The 11,096-nt window shown below is 41.6% G+C and overlaps 1 pseudogene; it reads right to left on the bottom strand.

Annotated features, from left to right (window-relative positions):
* Window positions 1-7,960: 7,960 nt before the first annotated feature.
* On the bottom strand, window positions 7,961-9,462 carry LOC147419122 (uncharacterized; annotated as a pseudogene).
* Between the last annotated feature and the right edge of the window lie 1,634 nt (window positions 9,463-11,096).

The raw sequence follows: 11,096 nt of genomic DNA, 5'->3' as shown, positions 1-11,096 counted from the left end.
ATTGTCCAATGGTATTATCTCTATTACAAACTGCTTGACTTTGTGTCCTTAAATATATGCACAAACAAAATGAACTTCCAAGCAAGGAGAGAAAGTGATTATTATTGTCGAAGTATGATGAGGGATGTCATGCAGTATAGACAGACAATATATGTTGCATAATTGATGATATCTGAAGAAATATGATAGCCATAGATACATATAGGAATGGATTCATTAAGGAGAATTAAAATACTATGGAAAAAAATGGTAAATTACGTACCTGGGGGTGGTGTGAAGAATGGACTAGTATCCAAATTGTCGAATGCTAAACAATTTTTTGAAAACAAAGGTCAACAGCAAAATTCATCATTTGAGTAATGTTATGCAAGTTAGAACAAAACAAAGTACAGATGCCATAATGTTCAAGTCGCACAGATGGGTGTCAGATATTAGTGAGGTGGATTGTATATGTGAGTAAGCTTTTAAACCATTGTTGTCACAAGAAAATTAGAAGCTAGTAAAATTTCACCCCTGTTATTGAAACTAGCTAAAATAGCAAAGCAGTGGCTAGATTCCATTATTTCCTTCAAGTAAATCGGCAAAGTTTTACAAGTTTTAGTGTGAATACCTGAAAATCTTTTAATTTTGACCTAAAAACAAAAGAGCTTTAGGTGTGGAATTGTTTTTGGTAAGCCCTTAAAACTCGATCGACAAACATTGCTATGAGTACTCTGACCCAAAGAGAATTTCTCGTGAAAAATTTCGTAGGAACTACTTTCGATGGTCATCTTTGAATGGATACAACAAACACTATAGTACCAAGAGACCTAGCAGCACTTATCGCCACCTTAAATAGAGACACACAAATCGCAGACTCCGTAGCCACGAGCAATAACTACAAGCTATGAAAGACCATATAGAATAAGTCTTACAGTATGTGTGTGTGTGTGTGTGTGTGTGTGTGTGTGTGTGTGTGTGTGTGTGTGTGTGTGTGTGTGTGTGTATTTTTGTGAGTGTGTATGTGTATATCATCGAAATTGACGAGTGATTGTGCATGTGTGGGGGACAAGAGGTCATCAACTTGTGAGGTTGGGGGTAATCGAATAGAAAGGTAGGGTGCACAGTTTGGTTGAGGGGGAAAAGAGATGGAAAAAAAATGAAATGAAATGTTATATTAACCGTCTTAAAAATATAAAATTAAGTGTGAGAACAACTGATACAGTCTGTGTATCTATTCCGATGCCTGGGTAAAAATAAAAAATAAAACAAATTGAAGTACAATTGAAAGCATAAAACCTAGAGCCTAATATCGTGATGAAAATCAATATCATCATCGCCAATGCACGAGAATGCTCAGTAATGGGCGTGTGTCGGATAAAATATTGCAGCAAGCACTGAAGAGCGGCGTTAATGTCCATCTCTATAGGTAGGCGTATTGGAGAAAGAGAGCGAAATGAAATGAAATGCTAAACTACTTGTGTACAAAAAGCCTAGGAGACCATGTTGATACAATCCTGAATGATCTAATTCAATACTGAGGTATGGCCTCTACACATGGATCAAAGCTCAGTCGGGCTTCATTTTGAATGATAACGTCTTCTTTGTAGTTGTCAAAACTTCCTCAGTGCTCAAAAATGGCAAGCGACTGAGGAGTTGTACGATGAGGTTGGGCAGCAGGGTTAACTCTTCATAGTGCTACCTTTGTCAAGGTCATGAAAGAGCTTACCAAGGCCCGCAGGTTTGATGTCGTGGAGAGATCGTTCAACAGAATGGCCAAGAGTACCACAGATGAGGATTCTACTACTGCTGTTAATGGTCTTGTGCTAGCCTACTACAAAGAGGAATTATATGATGAGGTCATGAACATCTACCACAAGATGAAAACAGACCTTGTCCCTCATGTCCTGACATCTTTCTGCATTGCTCTTTCTGCTCTTTGAGATTCGAGTAGCACTCGAATTATATGCAGCAGCACACGAACGAGGAGTTGCCCTTGACATGAAGTCTTATAGCTGTCTGTGATACCATGGAAAAAGCTGGCAAGATCTCCGAGGCTGCGTCCCTTTTGTCGTGCCTTTGATGTTGAAGAACTATGGTGTTAGGGCACGCAATAGACGAGGGGGAGAGCGAAAGGTTACCGCTGCACGCTCCAGGCGCACAGTTCAATAGATGACCGTGTGGCTGGAGAATTGGCAAGGGGTTGTCACTGCGCTGTGCCCCATAGCCATTGATATCCGGCTTGGCCATAAGGTAGGTTGAGGGACAGTGGAGAGCCTTGCTGCTACATGCAACAACGGCCAGTAGGCTAATTGAAAAATGGCGAGGACTTCTCCTTCAAAACTATGCATGGCGGCTGGAGTGGATGCTGCAAGGAGGGAGAGAAAGAGATAACTGAGGTCAAGAGTCACTAAAAGATTTTGAGAGAAAGCCGAACTGATTTCCATGCACCTCACGTGGGGAAGAAAGAAAGCGGGTAGAGAACTGCACAAAAGAGAGAGAGAGAGAGAGAGAGAGAGAGAGAGAGAGAGAGAGAGAGAGAGAGAGAGAGAGAGAGAGAGAGAGAGAGAGAGAGAGAGAGAGAGAGAGAGAGAGAGAAATCGACCGGTAAACTGAGGGTGGCAAGGGCGGTCCATAGCTGGGGCGCTAAGTGTAGCACTAGCCCAAAAGGAGGGACAGAGGGTAGATGGAGTTAGTCTGTACATGGTGGATATTACGCAGGCATGCAGGCCACCAAAAACGTATGAGAGCCGCAAGGTTGGCACAATTCCATCTGTATGGAGGGTTGCGTAGTTGAATGTCTGCACTACGGTGCACTACCGTGCAGAGGTGGGTCAGTGGGTGGGGGGGGAAAGCGAGAAAGCATGGAGGGAGGCTAGATGATGACTCGATGTAGTGTGTGGCCGCCTTGCATGCAAGTCAATGGTTGTACTATGCATGTGTTTGCACGAGGGCCGCCTTGCATGCCGACTGTGTGTGTGTGTGTGTGTGTGTGTGTGTGTGTGTGTGAGAGAGAGAGAGAGAGAGAATTATGGGTGTGTAGCTGCCTATGGACGAGGAAGGGAGAGAGAGACTGGTCGCTAGTTGTGTGGGTGTACTAGACGCCGGCATGCGTACGATGCGATAGGTGGTCGTGACTGTGGGCAGCTCGTGACTAGGTTGGTAGAGGATAGCCACAGGGAGTGGAGAAAGAGAGGGAGAACTACAGAAAGTGTCACCACCTCTGCATGAGGGTGGTAGCAGTTTGTGTGTCCAGGGGACGCCATATTGCAAACCACGAAAAAAATAAGTGGGCGAGATTGAGTTTGGCTGCGTGTGAAGAGGAGAGAGAGAGGGTGTTGGACAGTGGTTGGCTCATGTCGGAATGCCTTTGCGAGTCTGCATGTTAATCAACGTCGCAGAGCGAGAAGGGTGTGGGGTTGCATGGTTGGTGAGAACTGAGAGAGGTAGGCGGTGCATGTGCGAAGTGGCTGATGCATGGGAAGAGAGGCTCAAGGGGCCACGAGATGACGAGAGAGAGAGAGAACAATTATCTACAGTCGTCGATCGCCCGGCACGTTTCCCAATAGGTAGTTTGCGTCGTGATGTGTTGAAGGGTGTCGTTATCGGCACAGACGGTAGTTGCTAATGTAGTGACAATGAGCAGGTCAGACGGCTTCTACTGGCGCTATTCTTGCAGCTCGACACAAGAGAGTGGAAAATAAAACAAAAAGTTGGCTTAAGTGTACAGCGTGGGTGCTTTCCCACCAGGTGGAAATTTGCGTAGTTGTTCTCCTTGTACAATGGTCTTGATTATTTCGATTCCTTCTCGAGGAAGTTGGTCGAAAGTTATGAGATTTGTTGAGATGTCTACAAGGTCTATTGGGATTGTCCCTACTATGTAAAAGTTCGCTTCTTCTTCATCTTCCGTGTCCTATACCTCGAATTTCCCTTATATATATACTATGAGTCTAACATATAAGGCACATCTCCTATTTCTTACAGTGTATGTCATTAGTAGATACATAATATGACCGCTAAAGGAATGTGATATGGAGATCCAGGCCGTTATCGAGCAAGGTGCTATGCATTAGCAAGAAGCAGAATCATGTGTGTAATAATTACGAAAAGAAAATTAAAGTTTTATGATAAAAAATAGTATAGTTTTTTTTTTTTGCGTCCTGTTAGGCATGAATGCTAATTGGTTTGTTGCATTAGAGTCACGACCATTAGATTCCTCACTGTACGAGTATTATAATCGATTACATTCACTATTTTAATTTCAAAAATACACTAATTATATAATAAAATCAACATTAATCAGTACAAAGTGAAGCAATTCATGGAATCTACAAACACAAGAAAGAAAAATACTTAGCTGCTGCTTATCGATCATAATCAGCTTGAGCGTACGTTTTTAGAGCTCCCTTCCTCTCTAAAGAAAAGACTTACTTCACATTAAGGTTATTGACCTTTATACCTAGGGATTGTGGCCGGCTCACATGGACTTTTTATAAATGTCATGACAGCATTACAACTCATGGAATTGACCTGCTACTCTGGAATTAGGATTTACACAGGGTATCACTACACTAGCTTGGCAAACTAATAGAGTACAAATGTGGTGTCCGGCTATATGTTTGGCTAGGTGGGCACCCGTTTGGTCTATCTCTTAACACCCCGTCACTACCAAAACAAGCGAAGCCACAAGCTCCACCGCCACTTTGTCCATCGGCGCTCGTTGCCTTGAGACGAGCGTCGACGCACGCCAATAGAGGAAGTTCGTCGATGGTGTTCTGGAAAAGTAGGAGTGGAATGGAGTGGAGTAAGACCCTGTGATGCCATGGGACTGGGACCTTATGATGGAAGGGGAGTAGGAACCTGCATGGAATGGGAGGAGGACAATAAAAAGGGGCCGTAGACTGAGGTGCTGTGGGTGCAAGGCTTTGGAGGTAAGGAGTCCTTCCTTAACTTCCCCATGGTGTGGGCTATGAAGAAAGACCATAGGTCGCAAGTTGTTGCGGAGCGTACCGGCCAAACAGTCCCTCCATTGAACGGAGGTACTGGTCCCATAAAGAGAGTTCCCACTGTAGATCTAGATCTACGACCGGTGGAGGAACCTGAGTAGAGTAGGTGTAGGATGCCTAAAAATAACAAAAATAAACCTATGACACTCATGGTTTAGGGTTAACTAGCCAGAAAAAATCTTTGTTTCTTTGCTTGTTCTCACAGCCTCAAGACTCTTGTCGACTGGAGGACTGGAGGCAACGTCCAACCCGGGTGGGAGCCCACCTGGGATATGAACCAACCAAAAGAAGAGCCAGATGGATTCTTTACATCAGGTGGTCGCGTGTCTCACATCTACATTACAAAGAGAAATATGAGATTTAGCTTTCCCCCTTACTCATCTATAAATACGTACACAAGTATATTAGCACACAAGAACGTAGATACATATACATACTAGTAGACCTAAGCAGAGGCTAGTAGCGCCAAAGGTCAAGTGGCCCCTCTTTAGATATAATCACAGTCTCAACCGTGGTAAAACCAAAGGTACAATGCGGTAATCCATGCATGAGTGGATCAATGATCGCAACGCCACCATTTAAAAAGGACTATACCCAAGAGGAAGCGTCTAACTTTCGGGTGCTATGCACCCATACTTAGTTCCTACATACATGCATAAGCAAATAAATATATACACACAAATATATATACAGTTACGTAATGTAACCATCATGGGGGTGGTCAAAAAGCGAGCCAAGAGCAGTGAGCACAAAGCAATGAGTAGAGTTCAAGTTCTTCTGAAATTGAGTACCTAGGGGCATGGTATGATGTTAAGCGAGCATGTAATGTTAAAGAGAAGAGTGATCGAAACCACAGTGTAACTCTATAATGAAAAAAACAAAGAAGACTAGAAAAGTTCAAAAATGATTGTTGCAAATAAAGAGTTTTCAAACCAATGGTGCGGATATAAAAAATCACTAAAAAACTCATACTACTTGTCTCCTTAAAAAGACGTTGAATTGGTCATCGAGCTGCTAATAGAAACTAACTATTGTTGCAACCACATGGAAACCATAGTGAGAGAGCATAGAAATCAAGCCATTAAAATACACACCAATTTTAATAGCCATACCACTCACATGACAATATAATACTCTTTAGAAACCATAATCATAGGATATAAAAAATTTATAATCCAAATAAAAATTGTCCAAACAATTAGCTACATGATATCATAAAAAACAATCACAAGGATAGCATCCATCAAAACATTACTTCCAATAGTCCCAAAAAAATGATTGTCTCAAATTAAAAAATGATTGTCTCTAATGGCATTCTGATGTAGACATGTGATCCTCATAACTACAGGAGACACAAAGAAAAGAAAATAAGCTTTATCAATACAAAATTATTCTCTACTAACATATTTATCTTTTCAACATGCATACCTTTGCTGAGTATGGTTGCAACAGGCGATCATAGATTTGCTCGTCCTTGTCTAGCATTATGACATTGTGATCCATAAATGCTGCCACTAGCCCAAGAGTTTCAGTGCCAGCAAACAAATCCAAAATCGTGTCCCCAAGATGACTAAAGACGGAGACGATGTATTTGCTAAGCCGTTGACCTCTCTGACAACCGCCCCGCCATGGTCTACCCTTTCTCTTCACCAGATCCTCCGCTGGCACTCTTGAAAAATCACACAAACCATTAACCATATTCCATAAAGATCACCAAAAATAATTTTACATTCTATCTTTATTTGAATGCATACATACATGTCAAAGATAAGATCTTGCCCTACATCAAGATCATCACCTAGTGCCAAATCCCTTAACTGATCCCCATGCATTACAAAGCTTGCAGTAGGAGATGTTGAGCGAACAAAAACAACCAATATTAGACAAGTGACCTACAAGCAAAGAGACATTGGTTGTTTATGCATTTTCACCTTAAATGGGACAAAGAAGATTTGCACAAACGACAGCCCCAAAGAGAACAACACCAATACCTGGGTAGTAATCATCTGCCCCATCTTCTTCCCACTAGGTGGAGTACACCTCACAACCTGTCTATGATAAATGCCAAACCCAATGCTCTGTGCAACCTGCTCAATGGTCATTCCTTCTTCCACAGTGTAAATGCATGTAAAGAAGCCTCTATCTGAGAGACAAGAATCAACAAATTTAAAAGTAGAGTCATACATGACATCCCCAATCTTATTCCAATATGGAACCTTGTTTGCAACACAACCTTCAATGATGATATTTGAGGGGAAGTCCGCAAATATCAACTCCACATAGTAATCGGACCCTGTACTCTTGACATTCCCTACTGTGCAAATAACAGTCATGGCATCAAGCACTTGATTTCCCAATGAGGATGCATCCTCCATGTTCACAAAAGTAGCAGCAAGGTCCTCAATACTGATAGTGAAGGCATAAATGGTTCCTGTAGACAAGTTTTTGACATTTAACACACATAGTCTTAAGTCAAAACAATTGGATCATGGTAGAGATGATGTAGGAAGCTCACACACCTGGAGCTTGTAATGTCTGGGTTATGATGTCAGTAGGTTGTATCCCACCTGCACTATTGTTGGATTTCTGTTGTTGACTCTGCTCCCTATTTGCCTCCATTGCTCGATTTGCCTTCAATGCACGATTCACTATTTCCCTCCCTAAATTCACTAGCAATGACTTATGAAAAGAAGCCGATGCAATTGATGTTGTATGTGACATGGATGTGGCCTCATCATGATCAATTTGCTAGCTACGAAGCTCCAATACAGACTTATGTTGGCAATACAGCTCAAGCTCCTCCTCAAGCACATGGTTTTTTTCAAGGTCCAGCCACCACAGACAGAAACGAGACTCCATGCTTGACATGTCCTATTCAATGACAAACATGGATCAACACAACTCAGCCTCAATATGAACATGTTTCTCAATCATGGATTCAATATGAAAAATTCAATCACTTACTCTTCCAAGGTTCAAATCAGCATACATATAAGATTGATTGTCGACACAAAGCCACACACTAGCAAGAGGGGGTATCCCATCCAATTGGTGCTCCTCAATTTCAAAAAGAAACCATCTGCAAGCCAAAGCCCAAATGATAAAACAACATAGAGAAAGAAGTATGCATGTTTTTTAACAAGGAATATCTAGGTTATGTTGTAGGAGAACCTATAAACGACTCGCAGTGTGGCACTTTGTAGGCTTGGTTGATGGTCAATATGATGGCTAAATTTTATGCCTCCTTTGTGTGCTTTGAAAGCCCTTTTGAAGTACTTTCTTCTACATAAAACAACAAAAGAGGTAAATCGGCTCTCACCTGGCAACCTGACTTGATCGGCATTTTTAATATCATTTTGGATTCTCAAGCCCAGCTCCGTGATCTAAAGCCAGTAGGAGTACATGTGCAGCCAATCCCTAACCTTTGTCTTATCATTTGGCATACCCTCAAGTGATCACAGTGCAGCCTGAGAGTTGTCCAATAGCTTGACAATGTTAGCCTTATCTGTGTCTCTAATGAATGCAAAACCTATCATATTGAGCTTTTCCTCTGTGGCCACATGATTGGTTGATGCGTGGCATGGGAGGGAGAGCACCGCACACCAAAAGGTATCACCGTTGGAGGGATCAAAAATCCTTTCAAATTTTGATGTTTTTCCTCTATAGAGAACTTCTATCTTTCGAGTCACTTTCTCCCTAGCTGACTCAACAAGTGGTCCATTTGATGCCTCATCAATTTTCTGCTCCATCTCGTCCTTAAACAAGAGCCAAGTCATAATCTGGATTGGCAAATGAATCCAACTAGGTCTTCCTCTGGCAGATGCACTCTGCATCTGGATTGGCAAATGAAGCCAACTAGGCCTTCCTCTGGCAAATGCACTCTACATCTCGCTCTCAACCCACAGCTTGTCCTCATTGTCCAAATGTGCCATGAGAGTTGTTAGGTCACACTTTCCTAATCTTCTTAGTTGAAATAGACGATCACCAAATGTGGTTGGCACAAATGCATAATCATGCGTCCTACAAAATAAATAAAATATGTTAATATTCTTGAGTACAAACAACTTAATTGACATAGAAGGAGATTCTTGACAAACTAACTTACTTGTTCAACCTGGACAATGAAAACATAAGCTCACCCACATCCCTCCACTCGAACACATAAAATTTACAGAGAACACAACAATGCATGGACAAATCCCCTTGATACCCTGTAAAAAACACAAAATTAGGAAGGACAAAGAAGCATAAGAAGCTACAAATCCCAACAACGAGAACTCACCTATAGAAATGCAGTCCATCCAAGCATTGTGTCGATTATTACCATCAAGAATATGCACTATTTTTCCGCTCAAGTACGGACCCCAATTGGGGTCAAGTGCAAGAGATTCCTCAAACAGTTGATTCACAGTCCTCCCTCGTCCCAAGATTCCTCCCTCTCTCGTGTCAATGGTGTCTCCTCCCCTTCCAAGTCCATAATTGATACTGTGAAAGCTCCCATGCTCTCAATGTACCCACCTAATTTTGTGAAGATTTGAGTAAGAGACTTATCTGTTGAGGGAGAAACCTTTCGGATTGCCTCCGTCTGGATCATCCTAAGAGAGGAACACATGGAGGTGGAGACCTAAATTTGACTCCTATCCTATCTAAGAAGGCTTGTGGAGTAGATGTCTCAAGAGTCTTCCCAAAAATCTCAACGTTATTTTTTTTATGCTTGCTTCCTTCAGTTTGGGTTGTGACAACTGTCTCTTCTTGATCTTCTAGTGGATGTGTGTTCTCTTCCCCCTCTGTCTCTCTCCCAGTATCCTCAGTATTATCACCTTCATCCTCATTATCACCACCTTGAGTATTCTCACCCTCATTTTGATCACCTTTACTTCCTCAATTCCCCCCACTACATTTTGTCCATCCTCCTCATTTCTTTCATCACTATGTAGATGCTGCCTATCCATATCCACCTCCAGGTTATGTCATCTGTGCTATGTACTGCCTGATCTTCATTTGTAGTAGTAGGGTTTGAGGAGGCGGACTGCTCCAAAGTGCTGGCAAAATCAACTTGCCTCCTTGTGTGTCTCGATGAGCTCTCACCTGGGCCAACCTGCACACTCTTTTTTCTCTTAGCAAGAGGTAACTCATCCATTTTTGCACAACAAGAACCTTTCAAGAAAGATGCTCTAGTGAAATGACTCGAACTCATTTGAAAACCAGATAGCCATGCAAAAATACAAGAATAAATCTTCAAATAGTATTCTACTCGTATTATAGATGTTCTTTTCCTCATAAATTTAGTACTGTGGCACATTCACTGAAGAGATAAAATTCAGTACTGTAACATAATCATCAAACATGGACAACTCATTAATGAACAGAATATCTTTGAGATTATCCAACAAAACGGACAACTCATTAATGAACAGAATATCTTTGAGATTATCATATGGAGTCCTTTGGCCCAAATTCCAAGGCATTCAATGCCATATTGAATATATTCAATGGAAAATATTTACGGAGCCCTTTTCAGGCGTTCAATTCATTAGAAAATATGTAAAGGTTTCGTAGCCCAAATTTCAAGGCATTCAATATGCCATCGTGGCCAATATTGAGTATTAATAAACTTAAGAAGTGAAATTTTACAATCCAATACGTTTTTTAAGGACAAGTGTTTTTCTTTTTATACTATCGTTCTTTAGATGCACATGTTCGCTGGTCTCCTCTCTCAAACATGTGAGCCGTTTTTCAACCAAGAAGACATCAAATGTGAGTTCTTTTTGTGCTATTTTTCTTTAGATGCACATGTTTCCTGGTCTCTTCTCTGAACTGTGTGAGCCGTTTTTCAACCAAGAAGACATCAAATGTGACTTTTTTGAGCTTCTTGTAAACACAAAGTCTATGCATAATATAGACCGTAGTAAGAGAGCTTGAAACGGACTCAAACTCGTGATGATTTGTTCAATGGTTGGCAGAAAAACATCCTACTATTTTGTGCACTCAGCACACAAATTCATTCAAGAAAAATAGCAAGCAGTAACGATGCACATCTCATACTGTGTGTGGACTGTGGCGACAACAAAACATCCTATTATTTTGTGCACTGAGCGCACAAATTCATTC

Source organism: Adiantum capillus-veneris, chromosome 29 (genome assembly GCF_014529385.1).
Source record: "Adiantum capillus-veneris isolate H3 chromosome 29, ASM1452938v2, whole genome shotgun sequence".
NCBI classification, from domain to species: Eukaryota; Viridiplantae; Streptophyta; class Polypodiopsida; order Polypodiales; family Pteridaceae; genus Adiantum; species Adiantum capillus-veneris.
The sequence above is the reverse complement of the archived record's forward strand: the minus strand, read 5'-3'. Positions and strand labels throughout refer to the sequence as shown.